Source organism: Dromaius novaehollandiae, chromosome 8, assembly GCF_036370855.1.
Source record: "Dromaius novaehollandiae isolate bDroNov1 chromosome 8, bDroNov1.hap1, whole genome shotgun sequence".
Taxonomy (NCBI): Eukaryota; Metazoa; Chordata; class Aves; order Casuariiformes; family Dromaiidae; genus Dromaius; species Dromaius novaehollandiae.
Window position 1 is genome coordinate 39125376 of NC_088105.1, and position 23982 is coordinate 39149357.

The 23982-nt window shown below is 41.5% G+C and overlaps 1 protein-coding gene and 1 long non-coding RNA gene across 11 annotated transcripts in view; one reads left to right on the forward strand and one right to left on the reverse strand.

Moving 5' to 3' along the window:
• Nucleotides 1-23982, forward strand: part of NFIA (nuclear factor I A) — a 347808-nt gene that overhangs the window by 200699 nt on the left and 123127 nt on the right. The gene's annotated exons all lie outside the window — the stretch shown is intronic.
• On the reverse strand, nucleotides 2117-7980 carry LOC135329071 (uncharacterized). The gene is made up of 3 exons (XR_010390279.1): nucleotides 7731-7980; nucleotides 6087-6237; nucleotides 2117-3758 (listed from the first exon to the last, which is right to left on the reverse strand). It is a non-coding gene; the product is annotated as an uncharacterized LOC135329071 (long non-coding RNA).

Consider the following 23982-nt stretch of genomic DNA (forward strand, 5'->3'; position numbering starts at 1 on the left):
TTAAAAATCCTTTTCAAACTTTTAAAGCATTATTAACTTATACAATGCTTCGAACAACAAGCAGAGAAATGAAAAATTAATTGCTCAATTTTTTGTTTTTGTCTTATTCATTTTGAAGTATAATTCATAAATATGAAATTAATAAGAATTGAAGGTAAAATATGCAGTGTGTTAAAGCAATAATCAAATAGCTTTGTGCACAGAAACATTTATTCATTTACAGTTGCGTTACTGGAGGCAGCATTTCTGTTCTTAGATCGCAGTTACTTCGATAGAGGAAAATGTCAAGTTCCACTAAAATTCTGTCAGCATTGATATCACACTTTTATCACAGTTATTTATAACCTGTATACCAATGTGAAAATAATTAACAATGTGTATAATTTTTAGGGCTTGCCAAATAATGAACAGTTATTTGCTAAATAAAGTATTTGTATAATTAAAAATGTCAAACAGTGTATTTAGAAGCATTTCATACAGCCAGCTGAGTAGTTCAAAATGTATTGGTGAATAATACATTAATTCACTGATATATTATATATTGAATAAACTTTTTTAATAAGTTAAATTGCATTTGACCGTTATGGTTGACTCCAGCTCGGCAAAGTAGCGAGTACCACCTTGAGTCAAAGGGAGCTAAGGGCACTACAGAGGAGGCATTATCAGGTTAAATATTAGGGCTTCTGAGTAAAGCTGTTAGGTCTCTGCTTTAGAGTCCTACTGAATTAAGAATACCGTTCTCCAAGACAGCGTTCTCCTAAGGTCTTTCAAATATGGTAACTCGAACCTTTCTTAGGCATAAAAGTACTTTTGTACTTTTGCATTTGCAAAATCAATATGGTGCCCTTAATGCAAAGTTCGCTTTTCCAGTCTGTAATTACTAAGGTCAATATTATACAGTCGTCATTATTAAAAAAAAAAGTTCCCACTCTGTATCTAATCAAATTTCAGGTCCTGCTTTCTCTGTGCTCAGGTTATAACTTTGCCATATTAATGAGGGGTTTGTGCAGTAATCCTAGCTAAGCTCTTCAGGTATATTATGTAAGTATTTTCCCATATGGTGAGCCTCGTCTCTAGCAGCATATAGCGCTTCTGTCTGGTGTAATGCTCTCCTTTCCCTAGGCTTTATATGCCTGATCCAGTGTCAGGAGAAGTCTAGGGAATGGGGAAATCTAGCCTCTGCTTTGCAGCCTCTGTGTTGCCTGTCTCCCTGCCCTTTACCTGTGAGGCTCTTGGGGTGGGTGTCTTAGGAATGCATTTTTGTCAACGGTATTTTAGGTCAGTATCAATTCCATGAGATGCATAAGTAATTTGGTGACTTTCTGTTATGCTTTTATGCAGCATTCAGAGCACAGAAGCAATCAATTAACAAAAAAAAAGAGGGGTGGTTCTGGATTCTCATATTTTTAATAGAACCCAGTAATTGGCCTATTAGAAGGTCATAAAACAGTACAATTTTTACTGCAGGGAATGTCCATTTGAAGGAGCAGTCCCTCTTTCAGAGGGCTCCCGGATCGCCACCGCGATAAGCCCGCACTGCTGTCTGCTGGGTTACTTATCCGCGGCACCAGGATTGTCTGTTGCTCAGATGTGTAAGCTCCAGCCTTGGTTTCCGTTCACGGTTGCCGTGTATCATCGCAAGAGTGACGATAACGCCTCTTCAAGGTGGCATTGTAGTGACAGTTTAACATGGCAAACTTCTGCTTGGCAAACAGACAGCGACTGTTAGCCAATATTGGCTGAGACTCGCGGATGATACCACGTAGTGTATCCTTAAAGAGGATAGTTCTTTGGACTTGATCCCGCTCGGTTTTCTGTCATGTGCCTCTCAGTCCAAGGAGAAAAAAAGAGCGAATAAATGTATCCACGCTGCTTTTTAAGGGTGTATTCTAAAGAAGTTTCATTGCAGAAGCTTCACTTTCCTTCTAGGAAATGTTCGGGAGTTTGCAGATCTAGAAAGCATACCTCTTATGTGCTAATAAAGGGTTTTAACATAGCGCTTATCATTCTGATCACAGGGAGTTACTTGCTATGCATGAGGAGCCCGGGAGTGTCCTAGCGAACCTTGGGAGTGAGGCTGGGAACGTGTCTCTCTCGGGGGGTTCGGGAAAGCAAGCTAGGGCGATCTCTGGTCGGCACTCAGTTACTTAGCTGTGAGACTGTGCAGCTATAAATTTCAGACCTCGAGACTCCCCTGCTGTTTTGTCTTCCTTGGCCACTGGAGTACAAAGCCAAAGCATACATATGTGCAGCTTATTAATCTATACTATTAACTTATATTAAATAATACATTTAATATTATTTAAAATAGTTACTTTGTTAGCAATATAGCTTCCTTATTATGCTCTCTGAATGCCTGTCAGTAAAATAATTTTGCGAATGTTAACAAGCACACTTTAAATACGTTGCTTTTATGTATAAATGTAAGTTATCATCTTAACAGGAATTCCATTTTAGTATATCTCATAATGTTTTGATGTTCCCTTCCGATATTTTTTGTGTACTAAGAATCTCCTTCCTCAAATAACACCATACTGTTATAAGGTTATTCTTACTTTACAACCTCATTTTGTGAGTTTGATGATATAGCTGGAAGGGTATGGGCCCAGTTTTAGAGAGCAGCCTCTACAATGGCACCTGTAACTTACGTACTTGAAAAAAACCATGGGGGTACAGCTTTGCAGACCTAGCTTGCTAGTTGTATTGAGGCCCCTTTGAAATTTCTGCCCCATTTTCCTTTCTTGATCTAAGCTTTTGGCAACTGGAATATTTGGTTTATGTATTTTCATATGCTTTGGTCATGTGCCTCTGGGCATGTGCAAAGGTTGTTACGTGGGTGGAAGCGGAGTTGCATCTTGCTCAGTTCAGAAAAGCATTGCTTCAGAGAAACTTTGTGTGGGTTCGTTTCAGAAGAAGCCCTCACAGATCATGGCTTGAGGCGAAACTGTTAGGGTGAGGGCTGTGGCAGGCTGTCCGACAGATGATGAGGCTACATGAAAGCCTGTGTCATTAGCTAGAAAGAATGCCAGACTGAAGCTGAGTAGATTTATTTTATCTCCACTGCAGCTCAAGTCAGGTTGGCTTCCCTACAGCATCGACTGGAACTTACCGTCGCTTCTTATGTGTTAGCCCTTTCCTTTCAGGAAGATGCTTCTTGCCATGTGCTCTGTGCCAGCAGGGATGAGGAGGGACTATTCTCTTTTCCAGAAATACATGGTAAATTGTTGGGCCAAAATAGAATGTGTAAGTAAAGCTTAGAGATAATCTCTTCTTAAGCATTGACCCTGGGCCGTAGATTTATAAGCTTATTCCTGCTGTCCCACCACAAACTAAAATATCCACTCCACCATGCAGTGTTTATATAGTAGTTTGGTGTAGTTTTATGAAAGCATACACTCATATTTTCTCTTTGCTGTTAAAAAGAAAATTAAAAAGTCCTCAGGACTTGATTCAGCCTGACTGTTTAAGTGCACTGCAATTTGATTCCTGTATCTCAGAAGGTGGATTCATTGCCAGGGGGGGAGTCACAACACTTTCTTGGGAATGCCGTGCAGGAGGCAGCTGTAAAGCGTCTGCAGTGCTGCCCGGCGAGCAGCTGCCTCCCGGGTGTCCTGGCCAGGGCCCCGCTGCAGCCCAGCAGCTCTGACTCCTCTTCCTCAGTGGGTGAAGCCGGGGGTGCCTCACACTTCTGCAGCACCCCCTTGGGGCAGGACTGCTGCTGCCGGGAGTGAGCAGCTCAGTTTCTGTCCTTCAGGGACCTGGAGATGAACAGAACCCTGCAGAGTTAGGAGGAAATAAACAGCTGCAAAGTGAGTTTTGAAATAAAAAATGTAAAATATGCAATATATAAAAAAGAAAGTTATTAAAAACTTCAGATAAGATCAAAACATTCCAGACGTTATGGTCTCTGCGCCTGCAGAGCTGTGTAAAAATGCTTTAGCTTTACAGAAAGGAGCAATAGAATGGTTCGTATATGTGAAATACTTTGGACTTTGCATCCCATTAACATAACAAATTAAAAATAATAGATGATAGTCTTGCTCTGATACTGTAGCATAGTCACATTTTTAAAGGCAGAAAATGTTTCTAATTTTTGACAAAAAACTCATCATGATTTTACAGATCTTCAGAGGTTTCTTGAATGTTTTGCTAACATTGAGACTTCCAGTATAAAACATGCACTAGGATTTACACCCTAACCATATACTTTATAATTGGAGAAGGGTGCTCCTGTGGCTGCGATTCAGCTACAAAATCCGTGGGCTTCACAATCTTTCCTTCATTTTGAACTGGGGCCATGCAATTTCAAAATTAAATACGAAACTACTAGCTGGGATACGAACATAATGAGTGAAACAGATGATCTGCAGCAAACCTGAGATGTTTCTTTTTAAATTATGAATGATCAAAATCACACCTGTAGTTATTATTTTCCCAGCCTTCACATAAGGTCAAAAGTGCCTTCAGCTACACTGATGCAAATCTGGAAGACTTTTTGCAGAGTTACTGAAACATGCAGTGGACTGACTTTGTTGATGAAGAAAAAGAAATGAAAAATACATGGCCTTTTTAACACATTGTTTCCATACTGTGAATTATTTTAAGATTTATTTGATCCTTACTAAATTTCATATTGGCTGCAGAGAGTTTTTGAGAATAATCTCTTTTAGACCTCTTGTTGCAGTATATGCTCAAATATTTTCAAGTCCAGAGTTCAAACTTGCCAGTTGAAAAAAGTGCCTCTCTTAATTGCCTAAGTATGAAAGTCAGATGTCCTCAAATACCATCTGAAAAGATAACCGTATTTTTTTTTCAGCTGTGCTGTAGCCTCCATATCTTACTGTCAAGAAGCTTCTTCTGGGACTGAGACAGGTCATGCTGGAAGTCAGTGGCTAATCAGCTCCCACTGCACATTGTCTGCTTTCAGCTTGAATTATCTTAGGCAGACATCCTGGCTAGCTGCAACACAAACCTCTGATGCCTTAAGCCTGAGAAGACCTGACTTTGGCAGCCACTAAGTTAGAGATGAGGAGACTAAAAGAAATCCTATCTTTCCTGGTGCTTTTCCCGTCTTGGTTTCCCCACCAGAAATCAATAAGATAGTCGATAGTTGGTTTTGAGTTGTTCGCTACATGCTGGAGTTTTCTGCTGTAAACCTTGGGTGTCTGGGTTTCAGACGCTCTAATGTGTCAGAGGAAGTTTGATAGCTGCCATAGCCATCCCAAGTTACACTTTATTTCCAGTGACAGCCTTTGTAACACGAGAAGGGAATGAATTCAACAGTTATAAGTACAGATCAATCTCTTACTGTTTGCAGGGAGGGGACAAGCTAAATTTTTTTCAGATATCGGTTATCTTCTTTTTGGAAATATATAGTGACAAAAACACCATGTGAAATAGGGCTGCGTTTCAGGAACGTTATTTTTTTTCCCCACAAATATTTATGGATTCATTCATATGGATCAGTGTCAAACTTTATTGGTATTGGTTATTTTTTTACTCACTTTTGTGTAGAAATTATTCAGCATGTGGTTATAATGGACTGGTTGGGAAAAGTTTTATCAGTTAAAAAAAAATCACCCATTTAGTATTCTTTTAGGATTATTTTCCAAAAAGGAACAGCTGAAGTAGTAAGAATATGTGTATATGGTAATTTACAATGTATGTTTTCTCCATTTACAAGGAAATACCTGTATCAAGAGGGAAGCTTGAGTTGTGAGAAATGTGTAGGTCTTTTCTGCATTTAATCAGACAGTCTTACCAGTATTCATAAAAGAGTCCTCTCCTGTGTATCCCTTTAATATGGATTTGTCTTTTGTGACAGTGTTTTTTTTGTCTCTCTGCCTCACCTACTAACATCTTTTTCCACGTCTCCTCTGCAAGCATACATTTCCTCTCTTGCTTCTTGCCAGTATGGTGAGGTAACCGGGTTATTTGTTCCTAAAGCGTTAGGGTGCATTTTTTTCTGAAACATATGCTAAAAAAGTTAAAAATGAGGATAACATAACTACCCAGAATTATAGTTAGTTACGCTAATAGAATATTGGAAGAGAGATGAAACATAATGTTTCAGCATTTAAAACTACCTTAAACTTTTGGAGTTTAGGCTGCGCAGGGGAGTGCAGATAGCCCTACATCTTGTTGCTGAGGAATCCTTGCAGGTTACTGCTGTCTTTCTTCTAACGTCGGCAGATCTGGAGGAGGGATAGATGGCTGTGCAACAGCGCAGCAGTTCCTCTGCAACATAAAACATCCCAGACTTCTCTTTATTTACTTCACCTGCTACATTTTATTCTCACCCGTGGTCTTATGAATAGATATTTGCAGATTTGGACAAGTAGTCAGAAGGAAGTTCTGTCCTTAGATCTACACGTGCACCTCATCAGTTGGCTTCCAGGGGAGTTGATTTCAATGAAGAGCAGCTGAAAACAGAACCTGGACCTTATGTGTTTCAGGAAGCATAATCCAGGCCCCCCCCTCTTTATCCCAATGTAGTGGTTAGTAGCCTTCCCAAGGACTTCACTGGTCCTGTAAAGCATTATTTCAGGAGAAATACTTAAGTCAACCTGGCTTATGTGCATATTAAGTGCAAATGTGATTTTTCGATCTAAGAAGAACAAAATACTTAAAATGGGCCTACAAAAGCCTTTGAAAATTGTGATGATACAACATCTTTTATATTACCAAAATGACACTGTTATTTAAGGCACCGAAACTGCTCTTTGAATTGTGTTTCAATATTTAACCAATAACGTTTAAAGATGTGCACATGAAGCAAGTATCTTACCCTAGTACACTTTTAGATATCAATCATGCTGTATTAATTGAAAGGATTTGGTCTAATCTCATAAAGAAACAGGCAAACTCTTGGCTTTTCTCTAAAGTAAAAATATATCACTCATGTCATCCATTACTGTGCTATAATTATGGTAAGTGAAGCAGAACAGAATCGATGGAGCAATTTATCAATGCATTCCCAACTATTCTAGCCCGGCTGACGTCATGCGACTGCAGATACTGTCCTTCAATATAAAAGATATCCAGCAGTGTCAAGACTTTATTCTGATCTACTCCGGCATAATATTTTCATATTTAATATTGTCATTTCAATTATGGTTTAATTAATTTATTTCATTCACTATGAAATTATACTTAATTAGTTGGCTTTTAAATTTTTTTTTCCAAATTAAAATTTCAAAAGGGCAAGAAAAAGAGTGAGAATAAAAATCCCAGACATTATTTAATTCAGACTTCAAGGTCAAAAAACCCTTATAGTTTAAACTTTATGCTAATAGAGCATAAACTTGATCTTTTCTGTTCCACTCTAAATTATTTCAAGATAAGAAGCAGAATATAATGTGTGTAGCAAGCATTTCCAATAGACATTTGTCTTCAGATATTAAATACTTCCCCAAAATGTCATTTTAATACTTGGATACTGTTTAGTACCTTCAAATATTTGCCTTTTTACACACTCAGTTTTCCAAGTGTTGAGTTTTACCCATATATTATCTTTTAAGTTTTATTCAAATAGGCTTACAGAGGTAGAGCTCATGTAGACTAAACTTTTGTAAAGCAGTTGTGAAGATAGCACTGTTTGTTCTGTAAAAACACTCGCCCCGCATTCCTCATGAAGTTATTAAATGTGTTTACACTACATTAAATATGAAAAATGAACTTCTTCAGTGAAAGGATTGTTTAAAATACTGAGAGAAATATAGTCAAAATACCTCCTCGCCGGCTCCCCGCTCTTCCCACGGCGCAGTGCTAACGCGCTTCCCCCTGGGACTATCCGTCCCGTCCTGGACTCCGGCCTCTATCTGTTAAACGGTTTTCCTAATTCTGGGCCAAAGCGGTTTCTAACAACCATGCCTTTCTGCGACTGGCACAAAGTCCTAGTTCGGATTTTGGCACTGTCGGAGCGAACAGCCCGGGGTCCAAAACACGCTGCCCCGGCGGGGTGGGGAGGCGAAGGAAGGTGTTTGTTCACAACTTGCCCCAGAGCTAGGCTCGGTTAATAAACTGCGTTTCTTTAAGATGTCTGGCTGCTGGAATATATCTTTCTCCTCAAACTTTTTTTTTGTCTGGGAAAGGAGCACATGGAAAAGTTCGCCAGGAAATTAAAACCGTGAAAGTAGTTTTTCTTATACAACTGCTGCCTGTTTACTTGTGTACGGTCTCCTTGAAAACCTCTGTCTTCCCCCAACATGGGATTTCCTTCTCCGACAGATCCTGCCTGCTGTCCTCCAGCTACTTTCCGTGTCCTCCTTAGGCAGCAGCTAAAAGGGCGAATATATTGTGTCCTGCAGCCCGCGGTCCCTCCCGTTTCGCCGCCGGCCGTGGGTTTGTGGGTGCAGTGCCGCCGCCCGGGAAAGGGTTAAGGCGCGTGGTGGCCTCGCCGGGGCGCGCGCGCTGCCACCGCCGAAAGCGCGGTGCCCCTCGCTCTTTAAAGATGTTCTTGTAAACCGCCGTGCTGGGTGGATTTATTAAGGGTGAGTTTACCTGATATTACACGGTCTTGTTTAATTTGGACTATATTTAACCAGCGCGCTGTTGAAACAGCGTCGGCGAGCTCTGAGAGCTTGCCAGGCACATTCTCAAAATGGTTGCCAAGCTGTAAGATGGCTGCCAAGGTCTGACTGCACTGAACAGGTCCAAAATGGTGACCAACTTCGCAGAATTTTCCTGCCGATTTTTCTTTCTCTCCCCCCCCTTCCACCCCCCAAAATAAGGAAGATGCCGGACTTGGCACCAGCCTCTTGGCACTACGATTTATAGTGTCATCCAGAGATTCAAGTAGTTACTGTGTTCTTGTTTCACAGTACTTGGCAGAAAGCTATGTAGGGGAGGACGTGAGGTGAAATAGCCGGTGTAAAATAACATTAGCGTTTTCCTTCCTTGGCTAGAAAGTACCAAACACACTGGGAAAAAAAAAAAAAAAGAAAAAGAAAAAAGTGGAAGGTAGGATATTTGAAATGAACTCAGCCGAGAGCAGCTTCGACCGACGCTTCAGACTTTCCTTTCGGACTGCGTGTCTGAAGTGCTGCAAACTTTATCTACAACAGGTTTAAGATTTATTTTCTTTTTTTTTCTTTTCTTTTTTTTTTTTTTTTTGCATTTGTTTACTGGAGTTTATAGCAGTTTCTTTCTGGCAGTTGTGCTACTTAGCAGATTGAAATAAAATCATAAGGGTGAATTAAAACACACTGCTGTTAGTGCTGATTAGAATTTTAGCTTAGTGTAAATACCGGATGCAGTGTCCAACTTTTCAGGGACTTGGCACAGGCTCAACAGGGATCTCCAGGCTACACAGGAGACAGTGTGTGCTTGGAAGCTTTTTAAATACTTGGATAGGTGAAGCTGACTACTTCTGCTGGCGCGTTAGTTCGTTTTGTGTCTGTATAATGCATTATGGAGTCCAAGGGAGCTGCGAGGAAAAAACCCGCAGAAAATGAAGAAAGCAAAGGATAAGATTAAAAGGCGAATAGTGAGGTCTACAAGCTTCAGAAAAATGAGGATTTTATTTATATTCGGACTTTCCTGGGCTGAACACTTGCCCACACATATGAACTGTAATTACGCTCCTAGTTCAAAATTTCTGGATTGCACGTGCAAATAAACAAAACATCTCAGGGCACGTAATTTTAAAAATATTAAATGGTTCTTTATGCAGCTGGAAAATATTTGTAGTTAAAATAACAGAATGGTAGAGTCTTTCTTTCTGTGCAAATACCTATATTCAGGTGGATTATATTAGTAAATACAATACCCTCCATTCTCCCAGTCTCCCTCTCAACCCGCAACTTGTCGCTTTTCATCTGCTGGGCATTTGCAGTGTCTAGGGTTACCTCTGTGTATTTGCAGCCTTTAAGAAAGCAGCAGAAAGGCAAGCATCGCTCCTCGGCTGGTCATTTAGAAGGAATTAAACCAACAAGGCGGTCAGCACCGAAGTCCGACTGCTTCGTGCCTGCTGTTGCAGGTCCGCGCTGGCACTGCCCTGCAGGTCAATAGGCCACATCGCTGCTCCTTGCAAGGACCCCCAAACGCTCCTTGCACAGAAAGTCACAAAGCTGCAGATGTTTTTCCAGCTATGTTTGCTGTTTATACACACATTTCTCCCATAACCTATGCTTTTATGCCATCGTAGAAGTTATGAACACCCCTTTAGTTTAGGTTCACCCTCTTTCACTAGCCACCTATATATCCATAGTAATTCTGTGGAAGAGGGTATTATTTTTAGTGATTCAGGGCATGTGGAGTTTAATTGAGCACATGCATGTGTTGAGTTATAAAACAGATTTTCTGAAACTTGTTTTCAGGATGTTTTAATATTATGTATTACCAAACTTTAGAGCAGTTTAAATTCAGTGAAAGTCCTTTGTGTCTTGCTCATCAACATGGTAAAGAAATCATTGTGGAAATCTACAGGTGAACGCTGCTGCCCTTAATGAAGTTTTAAAGAAAGATTAAAGCAGGATACTGGTGTCATGTTCTCAGTTTTGTCTTTCTTTCCTTCTGCTACTTTAATCAAAAACTATAAATTTAAAGGACAGTGTTTCATCTGCTTTAAATTAAAAAACAGGCTTTCAGAAATGCTCAACCTATTGGCAGTGTAGATGCTGGCATAAAAATTGTGCGCCACCTCTCTTTTGACTGAATTTAGGAATTTATTCTGCTGCATGATTCTTGCCTTTGTGTTACAGGCCTAGGTAGACAAACCGTCTTCATCTGCTGTGAACCCAATTTTAAATTGCCAATGTTGAATATCTGTCAATTTATATAAATATTCAAACATGCCTAGTTTATGAAAATTGAACATAACATTTGAACATTATAAATCTGGGGGCCGTTAGGACACTTCTGTGTTGTAGCTTATGCTAAATGATCTCCGGGCCATTTTATCCTCTCACATCTAGTGCGACTCCTTGATGTAAGATGGTTCTCTTGATTTATGCCCCAGTAAAGAGGAGGAGAATTAGGTCTATTGTACTTTGCTCTCAGTAACCAGCGTTTGTCCTGGGTTCTGATGCCGTTAGGCTGCTGTGTCGAGTGGGTACTGTGGAACTGGTGGGACTGAGAAGAGGATCAGGTCCTTAGTTTATAAGTTTTCAGACCTGCGAATTTATCTTCCATGAATAGAAACGAAATCCTTCAGAAGCTTTTGGCACTTTTGCTTGTTTGTATATTCTTCATGTACACATCATGTGCATCTGTGTGTACATATATATGATATGTGTAAAAGTACTTTTTATATAGTAACTTTCTGCATAGGGCAACCCAAACAGCTGTTATTCCTTTTTATAGCTTCTTTAATCTATGTGCCAACAAGTCAGTTTACGAAATCTGTTTTGTTGATGACTGCTGCGATAATAATTGTGGTGTTTTGTGGCTTGGCAAAAGCCTGGGGTCTCCTCCGAGGACTCTTGCCAAAGCCTTTGAAGGGGTTGAGGTGGATTCACTGCCAAAATGAGTCACCACTCTCTATTTTATTTAGTGTCCTTCTGCCAAGGCCTTAGACACTTTCTGTTTTCATTCTTTTGTAGGCTTTCCTTCCCACATTGTGGTTTCCTTCACAGCCAGAGTAATGTGTTTGCCAGCATAGGTGAGAGAGTGTGGCTGACTCTCCAAATGCCACTACTAGACTATGCTTAAGGGTTAGTGGTTTAGCTATTGTGCTTTCTCAAAATGAATGTGCAAGATTTAATTATATGCCTGTGAATTATAAATAAAAAAGACTGCTGCATCTGATGCAGCACAGTGCAATAACCTAGAGTAAGGTCAAGGGATTTCAGAGGTCTCTCAGTGTTTACTTCTCCATGGCTCTGTCCTGCTGCACTCCTTGGACTTCTTTACTTCTGGTCAAACCAGAGGTGAGTTGCTCCTTTAGAATATATCTTCATTTTTGGGATCTGAGGCTGGCCTTTCTCCTGCTCTCTTCTCCCTCTGGAAGCAGGCAGTCATTCTGTTCACAGTGGAGTAACAGATGCATGGTAGTTATAATAACACTTTGCATGTCCCACCCAGATGTCTCCAGAAATTTGAGAAACCAAGATGAATGGATCTGACATTCTGACATCCTTTCTACAGATGTGAAAACTGAGGCACAGAGAAGTGAAGTGATTCAGACAAAGTCACATAGGAAGTCTGCGTGAGGCCTGGAAACAGAACCCACATCATCTGACTCATTGGCCTTTGCTTTAACCACAAAAACTTCCTTTTTCCCGCTATACTGAAAGTGATATGTTTTGGCCTTATGCTAGATAAAATGTTAGATGTAGAGATGGCCTAGATATCCTTACAGTAAAACGTGTAATTCCTGCTCGGGTGATGTTGGATGGTATGAGTCATGACTTATTACAGTATCTGCGGTTTTCTTAATGCTGTGAGGTTTTGGTATGAATGAGGAAAGCAATATGGGGATTTCAGTTAACTGTTAAGAAAAAATAGAGTGGAAAAAACACATGATACTCTAAAGAGTAACAGCAGTATTAGCTTTTCAAAAAGATTTTCTGTTCCTCATCAATAAATCGCTACGCTATGAGGTAGGCAGCCAGATAGTTTAGTACTCACATACTAACCCGGGTTTTAAAGGGCCTGAAGGAATTAGTTGCCCTGTTCCCAAAAATCGTTCTCTCAAGTGACTACATACACACAGAGAAGCACATATATGGGTGATCCTGCAGGATTTTGAGGGTCACGCACACGTTGCTCTGTGGCTGCAAAGAGCTCTCCAGACAGGATCTACGGAGGAGCTTGCAGCTGCTCCTCTGTATTTGCTAGCAAGCAAAATTATTCTAAGTGCAGATTCTTGAACATTAAAAAAATATAAATGTTATCAGACAGTGTAGTTTTTTGCATGGTTATGGAGCAGAGCCAAAGCAGGGGAAATCCTTCCTTTTCAGTGTCTTTCTGCTGTGTTTCACTCTTTCTGGATCGAGTTCTCCCACTCTTGGGAGGCCAGGACGAAGGCCGTGCAGCACTCACTCCTGTTAAGGTCTGCAAACCAGCGTAAGTCTTTGGCTGTCTCTCTGGATTGAACTTTACCCAGAAAACAATTTAGTCCCAGGCATTTTCAGTGATCTTAAGTAATGCATAGACCTCATATTCCCTCCGTGCAAGGATACATTTTAGCCTTCATTCTCACATCTTTCCAGCTTGTTTTTTTTTTCCTTTCTTACTGTTTCTTCTTCTTCCTCTGTCTTTGTTCATCCCTCCTTTTTTTGCTTCAAATATCCTTTTGCCAGCTGCCTGTTTTTATTTTGCTTCAATTGTCCATATTTTTGCTGTGCATTTCAAAGCCTTTTTTTCCCCCCTTATCATTCTTTGATTATTTCTTCCGCTGGCACAGGACAGCAAATCATCATGTCTTGCTCTGCCTAAGGTCTCTTCAAAGAGTGAAACGAGCCGAAATCATGGGAATCTGAGTCAGGTTCACATAGTGGGAGACCACGCCGATAAAATTCTTCTGCCTCGAAGCACGTTGTTTGTCCAAGCTGTTTGTCACTGCCGAATAGTAGTGACCATTTAGGTTGGGTCGCCCACTCCCTGCAGTTTGGGAGCGGGTGATAAGGTGACACCTCCTTTGGAGGCTGTGGGCCTGTGCCCTCCTGGGGCAACCTCGCTACGCCTGCCGAGAGGCTGAAGGACTGGGTTTGGGTTTGCAGATTTCAAACTGGAATCGTGATGGGAAGGAAGAAACCTGTCTCTGTTTTACAGTCTGAATTAAACTAATAGTGAACTGATTAGGCCATTCTCTTCTTTTCCGTGTTACATAACATTAGAAGACAGCTACAGGTTTTTAAATAGTTCTTGATGTTTATATGTAGACATGGTGAAGAAGATGCATCAGGAACAAGTTTTCTGCCCTTCCCTGTATCAGATACCTTCTTGCTTTTAAAATAATTGTTTGAATCTTCGTAGTAGTTTTATATTTAAGAGCTGTGTCCCTTTTTTCTGTAGAAAATACATGGTGATGCTTACTCAGGTAAAGAATCAATTTTTTATAGGATCTGACTGGTTGCGACTGAAATCAACTTTTTGTAAAAGTTGGGAGATGCTGTGTGTCATTCATCAGCTTACCTAGGTTATCTCTGCTCCATTGCTTGTGGCATTCGTTTCTCCAGTGACAGAATTAACAATGCAGGCTTTATTTCCAAGAGGTTTATAGTGATACCGCAGCTGATAGGAATCTTTGTAGTTCCACTGGTTTTAATGGAATTATTCCAGATCTAGCTAGGGATCTGATCTGTAACACAGAACTCCACATTTTAAATTACCACTACAGTTTAAGAAAGTTCAAGTAAATTCTGTGCCTTAGTGTTATTACTTACAGTTATCGCTGGGAGAACCTATTATAACTAAGAGGCAAAATCAGTTTTGCCATAGAGTTAAATTAGGATCTTTCACTCACTGATCCCGCATCTATATTTGCTAGCAGCAGCTAGACTGAGTTAGACAGAATGCAGAAGACTTGGAGACATCATATACAGGTATTCCCTTTTTCCTCCATACTGTTTTTAAAGCATTTAAAGCATTACTATAACTGTAATTCAAAAGTGTATGTTAGGAGACAGAAAATTTTAACAGAAAGTGATATATTCTCCATTCTGTAAAAGCACTAGTTAAAGAAATGATTTCTTTACCTACAGATAAGTAGCAATATGAGTAGAACAGGAAGAAGACTTTCAGTTCAGTAAAAACTTGTAAAGCACAATAGCAGATCCTGCACTATATCATATTAGAGAATATATTACTTACCTCAAGGAAGTAGATTGAGGATATTCATGACCATTGGTGAATTCCCGAGTGTGTAGTAATCTCTGATTATTTGCACCTGAAATTCTTCACCAGCGTAATGTTCTGTAGCAGAGGCTTATATAAAGTTCAGTTTTTATTAATTCAACCTTATAAGTACAATACTTGATTCACATTCGTGATTACAATTATTTATTTAAGTAGAAAGAGATATCTGAAAAATATTTTGTGGATTATTCAGAATCTCAAAGGGCTCTTTTATATACGATGTTTAATGAGCAATCTATTTTGGAAAATAACTAGATTTATTGTGGGTTGCTATCCTTTACCCAAATGATGTGGTATAAATAAAGTGGAAACCACTTTTTAAACTATTATAATAATAGAAGCACTGAAGGAAATAAAAAGAAAAGATTTTTTTTTTTTGGTATGGCAAGCCATAAAGTGTACAATGGTGCAGCAGAATGAATGAGTGCCTGTTCAGAAAGGAAACTTTCTGTGCACCAGAAGGCTAACTACTGAAATAATGGAGCCATTCACAAATACATTTTTCTGTGTAACAAATAATAAAATAATTGGATAATGAAGTCTCCCCAAGTACATAATAGATACAGAAATTAACCACAAAAAAAGGAAATAAAATTCCGTCTTCAAGATCACGGTTGGATTAATTAGAAAATATTTGTAAAAGCCGATCCTTTGTCTGCAAGTCGGCGTGTGCGTTAAAGCCCGCGGATGTTCACAGCATATAGTGTTCTGCACTCTTTAGAGAAGCCGGTCGCCGAGAGCTGATGCACCCTCCCGTCTGCACGGCGCATTTCGGCTCAGGTGTTCTCCTTGCCCTTCCCGTGCGGCCCTGGGAGAAAACGGGAAGCGCCCGCCGGTTGCGGGAGCGCCGGCGGTGTGCACTGGGAGCTGCCGTCCCGCGTCGGCAAGGCACGCCGGCCCACGGGCGGAAAAATGAGACTCGCAGCCGAAGGGGCCGCGGTGCTGCTGCGGTTGTGCAGCCGGGTGGACCTGATCCAAAGCGCGTGAACGTCGCTTAGCGGGGCTCTGGCTGTAAGAAAGCAACGGCTTAATCAAGCTATGAGTTTCGACCCAGTAAGTCCTGACTGCGTAAATAGTTATCCACCAATTATTCCTTTTTGCCGTTATTTACACTCTGCTCTAGTCCTAGGCACTCTTTAGATGTGCTACATTATCCATGGCTAAAAGGGGGCTTATAAATTACACTCTTTACCAACATGTTACATTATTGACACTGTAGTTAGAGCTGAGGTGGTATTTTAAGTCTAAATCATATTTTTCTGTGGTTTATATACTTAGGAAAAATTATATTTGGGACTCAGATGTATATAATATATTCTTTTCTTCATGGGTTTGAAATGAAACAAATTGAACAGCAGAATTACTTTATACTTTTTGCCATTTTTATTTATGACAGGTTGAAGGCAGAGCTCTAAAGATTTACTACTTGGCAGGAGAGTAAGATGCTGTGCTTCTCCTGCTCTCCTGGTAGGCCCAGTAAATCGTAAGCTCTTTGAGGCAAGGACCATCTCTTTGTTCTTTGTCTATACAGAGCTTAGCAGAACGGGGATCTCTTGGGTGGCAGTTCTAGATGCCGTACCGATAATAATTAGCAATACTTGGACTTGCCACTAAGATGCCTGCAGAGGGTTAAGGGAAAAGAAAGCTGTCCTAGATAATGGGAAGCGGGGGCAGTTTTGACAGTCTTAGATACAGAAGTAGGTTCTGCTTGGATTACGCTACCTCCATAAGGCTGATAAACCTTCAAAGTCAGATATTTGGTCTGTTCACCCCTCCACTGTCCTTGTTTCTTGAGCTCAACCAGAACACAGCAAATTGTACTGCAATATGGACAGGGTATTGCTTTTGAATAAGGACTGGAGAAAAATCAGATAAGGATTTTGCCTAGTGGGGGAGAATAAGACAGTCATAATTTATTGCAGGCTTGCCTGTCATGAGTTATGGATTCAGCCCTTATTAACTGAGCTGTGACACTTAAACCTACTATTTTTCTTCTGCTTTTTCCCTCTATTTGGACCAAACCACATACCTTTCAAGAAAAGACATTCTTCTTTTCTCCTAGCTAGATTTTTGGTATGTAAATTGAGGGGGGACTTAGGTGACAAAATCCGCCACCAGATCTGTCCCAACCACAGTCACGTGAATGCTGTCTTTTCAGGTCCCTTATATGGGACCAAGGGTAAGGGAGGGATCCATGGCTCCTTCTCTGGGCTCTTCTGGTAGTTGTGAGGGGTAGTAATGGGAACACCTATCACCAAGGTCCCTTTCTTGCTGTTCCCTGCTGTCCTACAACAAGATGTGGGGCCTGCATGACATTTTGAATCTCACCTCCATGCTGAGGTGCCCTAGCTGGAGTTACAGGGAACCTTCACTTCTGTCCTGACGTTTGAATTTCAGGCGCGTACATCAAGCCATGGTTGCATAAACTTCTGTAATTCCCCTGGCTGACTTCTGTCTGTCCCCTCTCCCCATTCTGCCCCTGCTACCCCTGTTTTATTTATCCCACCATAATAAAATTAGTATCTAAGAGAAAGCAGACAAACAAGAGCCCTGCAGCAGCATGCGAACTTCAGACTGCAGAGATCTGGTGGATCAATAGGGTACGTGCGCCCACCTTACTCAGGGCGATGCGTGTGGTATGTCCATAACGGTTCTAGCGTGAAGCAACATATAAAATAGTCCAAGCGATGCACAGTGCGGAGCCAAGCAGAGAAACTAGCTCACCTCGAGCCGCCCTGGCCGCGGGCTCCCCCATGGAGCACCCATCGTGGACGCTCGCCCGGGCCGAGCGCAGCGCTGCCCCAGCTCCTCTGCTTGCACGGCTCGAGCGCGCCAGAACTTTTTCAAGCTGAGAAAACTGTTTGAAGATCATGGGCCAGATTCACTGGTACATGTAACTGCTTGGCTGGACTGAGGAGGTTTCTAAGTGATTTAGCATTGCCGGGCACCGCAGTGCAATGAGGAATTTCGTTTTATAACTGACTTTTTTTCTATTTTGGACACTTATTTTTAGAACTGAGTTTGCTAAATGGAGAAATTCCTCTTTTGGCACCAGCATGAAATATCTGATTTCTGAGCATGTTCAAAAATGATTTACTCTTGATAGGAAGTCAAAGGGGACAGAGAAGCAGACTAATTTTAAGTCTTACATATACTTTTCCAAACAGGTCATGGGCTACACAGTAATTTTAGGAGGGGAACACAGTTCACGTTTGAGGACTAAGTAGAAAAAACCCTGAGTTTGAAATTCATAGGAGGAGAGAGACATTCCTGCTTTGTTGCTATGATTTGGCATCAAACCAGTCATATGTAAATTTTAAATTGTGCTGCTAAATAGTTAAATAAGTAGATCTAAAGGGTGTAAGGTTCCCAGATCCTTTGTAATATCCCCGCACAGCTCATTTTATGTCTTCTACCAATACGTTTTGAGTCACTTTTCTGATTTTATTGAAGAAAATGTCTGGAATTTTGATAGGAAGGACTTGAAAAAGATAGTTGAATCTGGATAAAATATTCATAGATATAAGCACTTCTAGTACCAGGAAAAGGCTGCTGGGTGCCTTCATGACTGTTCTTCTAATTTCCTAATTTCTGTTTTCCCTGTTTTCTGTGCTGTGTGTTTAAACAAACTCTTCTGGTTCTGTTTTTCACACATCATTGCTTTTTGCTTCAAAGGCTCCTTTTAATAACTTATTCTTTGGTTTAATTTTCTTTTGAACATGAATTGGGCTTAACCAAACACTCCGTATACAGCTCACACCCACAAACACTGAGAGTGGGTTTGATTCAGTATACATGTAATTGTGTATGTAGTTTACTCTTTCCTACATTGGCCGATAAAGTTTTCAAAATAGTTTCCAGCTCCTTCTTTTACCAATCCCTTGTTTGCAGCTGCACACTTTCCTGCCTGGTCCCTGTGAAAAGCGAACCACACTCCAGGTTTGCACAAAATCTCTTCAACCATATGTTTTTAGTAATTGCGTAGCAGGGAAAAAATCACTTTTCCCTTGTCAGACATTTCTAGTAACACTTTTTTTGTAAAGGGCTTCATCAAAAGTGGCTGAAACCTGAGACTATTCATAGAAATAGTCCTTAGAGAAGGTCAAGTTTGCAAAGGAAAATAGAAAATATGGTTAAACTGTGACTGAAAAATTGCTTCTGAGCATGTCTGCAGGAGTCCTGTCTTATCCTAGTACCGTCCTCTGCTTTTGTGTTGCGCGGAGCAGGCTGAGTGCTTACGCGGATGCAGCGGGTGCGTTTGCTGGTGCTCGTGGGACAGCTTTCCAAAGGCCGTTGTGTGTCAGCTCAGGGGCAGCAACTTCACTTTGCACGGGGTTATTTTTCTGCTGTTACACCTGTGCCGTTCAGTGGGCAGCGGCTGTGCCTGTTTGCTGCGTACAGATTAATCGTACTGCACCTTGTGTGGCTCTCTAAATACATTTCCTTGCTTCTCGTTTGCTTTTTAGCTTTAGGCTTTTGTGTCTTGTATTTAAGTAAACATACCTTTCTTGCTTTTCTTCCTCCTCCTCCTCTTCCCCACAGATTTTGCAATATTTGACAGAGTAGTCCCTGTTCTGTAAGTTCATGGGAGGAAGGTGGGACGGGCTAATAATTTGCAGCACTAAATAACTCTTGATCGCATTAGAGGTTATCATATTACCTTGCAATGTCCTGACAGCTTGTTTCTCCCACTGGACAACCTACCATTTGTGGCAACTTTGTGGTAGGGAAGAAGGAAGAAGAATATCACATAAAAGAAAGTATGTTTAGACACTCAGTGGGCAAAGGCGAACAGTGGCTCACAAAGGGGCATATATATACCTAGGGGATGAGGCCCCCAGATTATAGATAATTCTGTTGGAGCAGGGACTGTCCTGGATTATGAGGTCTGTGTAGCACATTTGGCTTTAGGACCAGGTTACTGAGGCACCTCGGTGATAATGGAAATTAGTAATCGTAATACTATCATAAATAATTTCTCTGTTCCAAAGGGTTTGCCAGTTATGGGAATAGCTGATGAAATAAAAGGTGGTGCTGGTTCTTCTCGGTCTTCCTATGGTCTATAATGGGACCAACAGGAGGCCCTATAAATAGCTTAGAACATTTTCATCTGTAACGTTTAGTGTAAATTGTAACTTTCAGAAACTTATCTTTTATGTGGTGCAGTTTGCTTTTATGTTCCTACTGTCTAATCTTATCTTCCCATGTGCTGAAATATAAAAATTCATTGCAATTATCTCTCCTATAGTAAGATATCAAGGAGTTGGTACATCGTAAGGGAACTGGGTTGAAGTACAGTCAACACACATTTTTTTGGTTCTAAAAATATCAGTGCTTCAAAGGTCAGCTAAATGATAAATCCCATTCTAAGTGCATATATAATACATGTGAATGCACGCTATAAATTTATTTTATAGATCTTCAGTGAAGTGCTTCACAGACTAATGATAATTTCACCATGTTTGGAGTTTATCCGAGGTCGCTGGCACGGCGGGCGAGGAGGGAGAGGGGGCGAAGGGAAAGGCTGCGGGATGAGCGGCGCGTGGGCTCTGCCGTCGCATCCCTCTCGGCCGAGGGGAAAACGGCGCTTGCCAGCGTTCGGCAGCTGAATACGGTGAAAAGACATCAGGTGTTTTTCTCTAGGAAGTCAGCTGGACAACAGCAGCCTTCTTCTGCGGCCAAAATCGCTGGAAAAACCCTTGTTGGTGTAAGGGGGAATATTGCACCGTTGCCTTCTCCTTTGTTTCTTGGGGAGCGCGGGAGGGTGGGCGAGGAGCGCGGCTGTTACGGGTCGCGCTGCCACGGGGGAAAGCTCCAACACTTTCCTATATGGACAGCGTGATCCCTAATCATCAACCCCAGAAGTCAGCAACGTTTCTAACAGGGGACATTTTGTAGAGAGAACGCAGCAAGTCTTTCAGAAGTTCTCCCGGAGAGCCTGTCCCCTCTCACGCGCTTTCTCTTTCCGCGGGAAAAGATGGACAGGCCCAAGGCACGGTAAATAACACAATTAACTGGAAGCATTTTTAGATGCACTAATACTAAAATGGATTTTCTCTAAAATATAACAAGAGGAGTCTTTTATTCTTCTCCGGACGGCATAATTTATTTACGTGCAGCGGTCTTGTTATGTCTTAATATTAGGAGCAAGAGTAGCAGTTAAAAAAGAGGTAGCGGTCAAGGAAACTGAAGGACTCTCGTGTCTTTCTCAAGATAATAAGTGTATTTAAGTAGACCCAGTGTTTCTTGTACCGGGCTAAATTAAGCATTCCAGAAAAAAACAAGCACGTCCTCCCATTCAGGCTTTCAGCGCACGAGTCTCGTTGCAATTCGTGCTGGGAGGGCTGGAGAATCCCCTCGCACGGCACATCCCGGCTTTCCGTGCCGCGTCCGGGCCGTGCCGTGCCGGGGCCAGCGCAGCTGGGTGGGCACGACCGCGCTCGCCGGCGCGGCGGTGGCAGCCGCCGGTGTGGGATCCCGGCAAAGGGAAGCGGCTCACGTGCGCGGGCTGCGTGACCGCGAGAAGCGCGTCTGGTTTTCCCTGCGCTTGCTGAAGTGTTGCAGGCAATACAGTTGCTCTTTTCGCTGGATATTGCTTACTTTTCTGCAGGATCACAAATATTTGAATACAATTATTCAGTCAGCTGGACATCTTTTGCCTCCCGTTTCTGCTCAAACAGTAGTAGAATTTAGTGTTGATTTAAAAGACTGTCTGCCTTAAAGCAGATTGCAGAGTTTGCACACTGTGAATTGTAATTAAAGTGTAAGGGGTGCTTATTATGTCAACAACTGGCATGAGAACCCCCGAGCAGCAGGTGACCCCAAACATGTGACGTTTGTGACAGCTAGGATCCTTCTTTCACTGGTTTAGCAATCTGAAAGCCCAAATTGAAAGAAGCCCAGAGGCTGTATATTTCATTAAGTCCCGGGGGAAGTGTGGGATACAGCTTCCTTCTGCTTTGCTGGGAGGTGGCCAAAAACTTTCTAGAGGCTCTGGTTTTGACAGAGGCTTGCTGAAGGGGGGAAAAAAAACTTCCACCAATCACCCATAGGACCATAAATTTGACATTTCCCACAGTTTCTTTGAGGCACTGATGTTGCTGTGTCAGCAGTATGTCCCCAGTCTTGTGTTGTATTGTTTGAAAAGGAACAGTCAAACTTTCAGGGGAGCTGAAATGTTTTTCTTCATTGTCCAGCAGTTCCTCTGGTGCGAGACCTCAAAGGATTATAAAATACACCTCTCAAGACGGGCGGCTTTTATCCGCAGCCGGTGCCGCGCGCGGCCGCGGAGCGTGCCCCGCTTTCCGAGGAAGCAGAACACAGGCAGGAACATTTCATCCATGTTACAAAGCAGAACATTAGAATATCATTTATAAACACATACGGCCCGATTGCAGGACTGATAAGAAAAAGACTCTTATGAAAGCACCGGGCTAAATTTATCCCTAGCATAATTCCAAAGGGCTTACGTAAAGAATAAGCTTGGCCCAAAGGCTGAGTTATGGTTCGTAATACAGCCTATAATTTATTTTTAAATAATCTTAAGTTTAGTGTTGAATAAATTCTTCGTCCTCAGGCCCTGCCCTGCATCGCACCGCTGTTTTTGTGGGTGACCCACGGTGTGGAGAGCGCAGGGCATCCATCCTCGGCAGCGTCCGCCTCCCCGGGCGAGCGGGCCACCACCGCCGGAGTTTCCTTTCTCCTCCGCCCTCTGCGTGCTTCAGCGCTGGGACCTTGCATCTTTGTTAACAAAGTTTAACTTAAAATTTTCCGAAAGACTTAAAAAAGGAAAACAGGCAGTGCATGCTCGTCCTGTTCACGTATGATTTCTTACCCCCGTCCCATAACACCTTAGCATTTCCCATCGGCTGCTTTACGTGTCCTCTGATTCCACCTCGCCTTTTTCAGTGGCACCTTCAACCCACGGTGACAGCGGTTATTTTGTCTTCCTCAAGTCAGCTTGCAGATCTGTGTTTTTAGTTAGTCAAGGAGGTCTAGCAGCAAGAGGAAGGTTTTAGGATCTCCTGAACACGATGCCTGTCAGTTCTGCCACTGATCCCGCAAGTATCTCTGGTCAAGTTACTTCACCCGCGGAGTCGTGCTCCCCCGAGATGCTACAGCAACTAGCGTTTCATAAATAAAATAGATCAAGTGAGATAAAGATAAAATAGGTTTAATAGTACTTCTATTTCAAAGGAGTATTTTGAGAATTAATGTTGGTGAAGTTCTTTGATCTTGGATGAAAGATGCTTTAGAAATGTAAAATATCGTTGGTATTTGTCATCTCTGTAGCTGTGAAATTTTGCTCAGAAATTAAATTTTTGAAAACACAGGCACAAGGTTTCAGTGTAGCCCTGATTGTTTAATTTTTTTAATAGAGTTTCAGAAAAAGTGACTGGGTTGTTTGTGATTACATGTAACACAGTATCTCAGTTTAGATGCGAGTAATCTGGAGCTGTTCATGCAACTTCCCAGAGCATTCCTCGTTTTGACTTAGTTATTTTAACACTCTTAACAAAATAATGAAGTGACCAAAATGCTGAGTTTTGAAAGTAGTTGATGAGCCTTCCTGCACAGCTTCCATAGCATAAAACTGTGTGTTGGGGTGATCCTCACAGAGTCCTCCCATACAGCCCTACATCCGAGGTGCAACGGGAGTCTGCAACCGATGCAGAATTAGGTCCTAAGAAATATCTGAAGAGAATCTTGTGCGTCTTAGCTCTCGCCAAAGACAGTGGTAGACTTGATGTCTTTGCATTTTATTTCAGTACGCTACGATACAGATCTACAAACAACATCTGCCCTGCCAGTAAATAAACGTATGAAAATACTGTTATAAATGGCAGAGGAAAGCAGTCATAAGCCAATGAGTTGGTTATATTTGGTGTATTTTTAATTTTTGGACAACTCTGATTTCTTTTGAAAAGTCAACTTCTAAATGGACCGTTTTCCAAAGGTAACATTGTACCTTTGACTTTTTGGAAGGTTTACTTCTGAAAAAGCGTCAGTAATATTTTTATCTGGGAAATTTTAGCTTTTTTTGCCCAACTAAAGTTTCCAGTCTTGGTAACGTACTGCTTGCTAAAAGGCACACTCTATAATGCATTAAGTACAACAGAATAGTCCCTTGCAGGATTCCCTTTGTTGCAGACATTATTTATGACATTTTAGTCAATATTT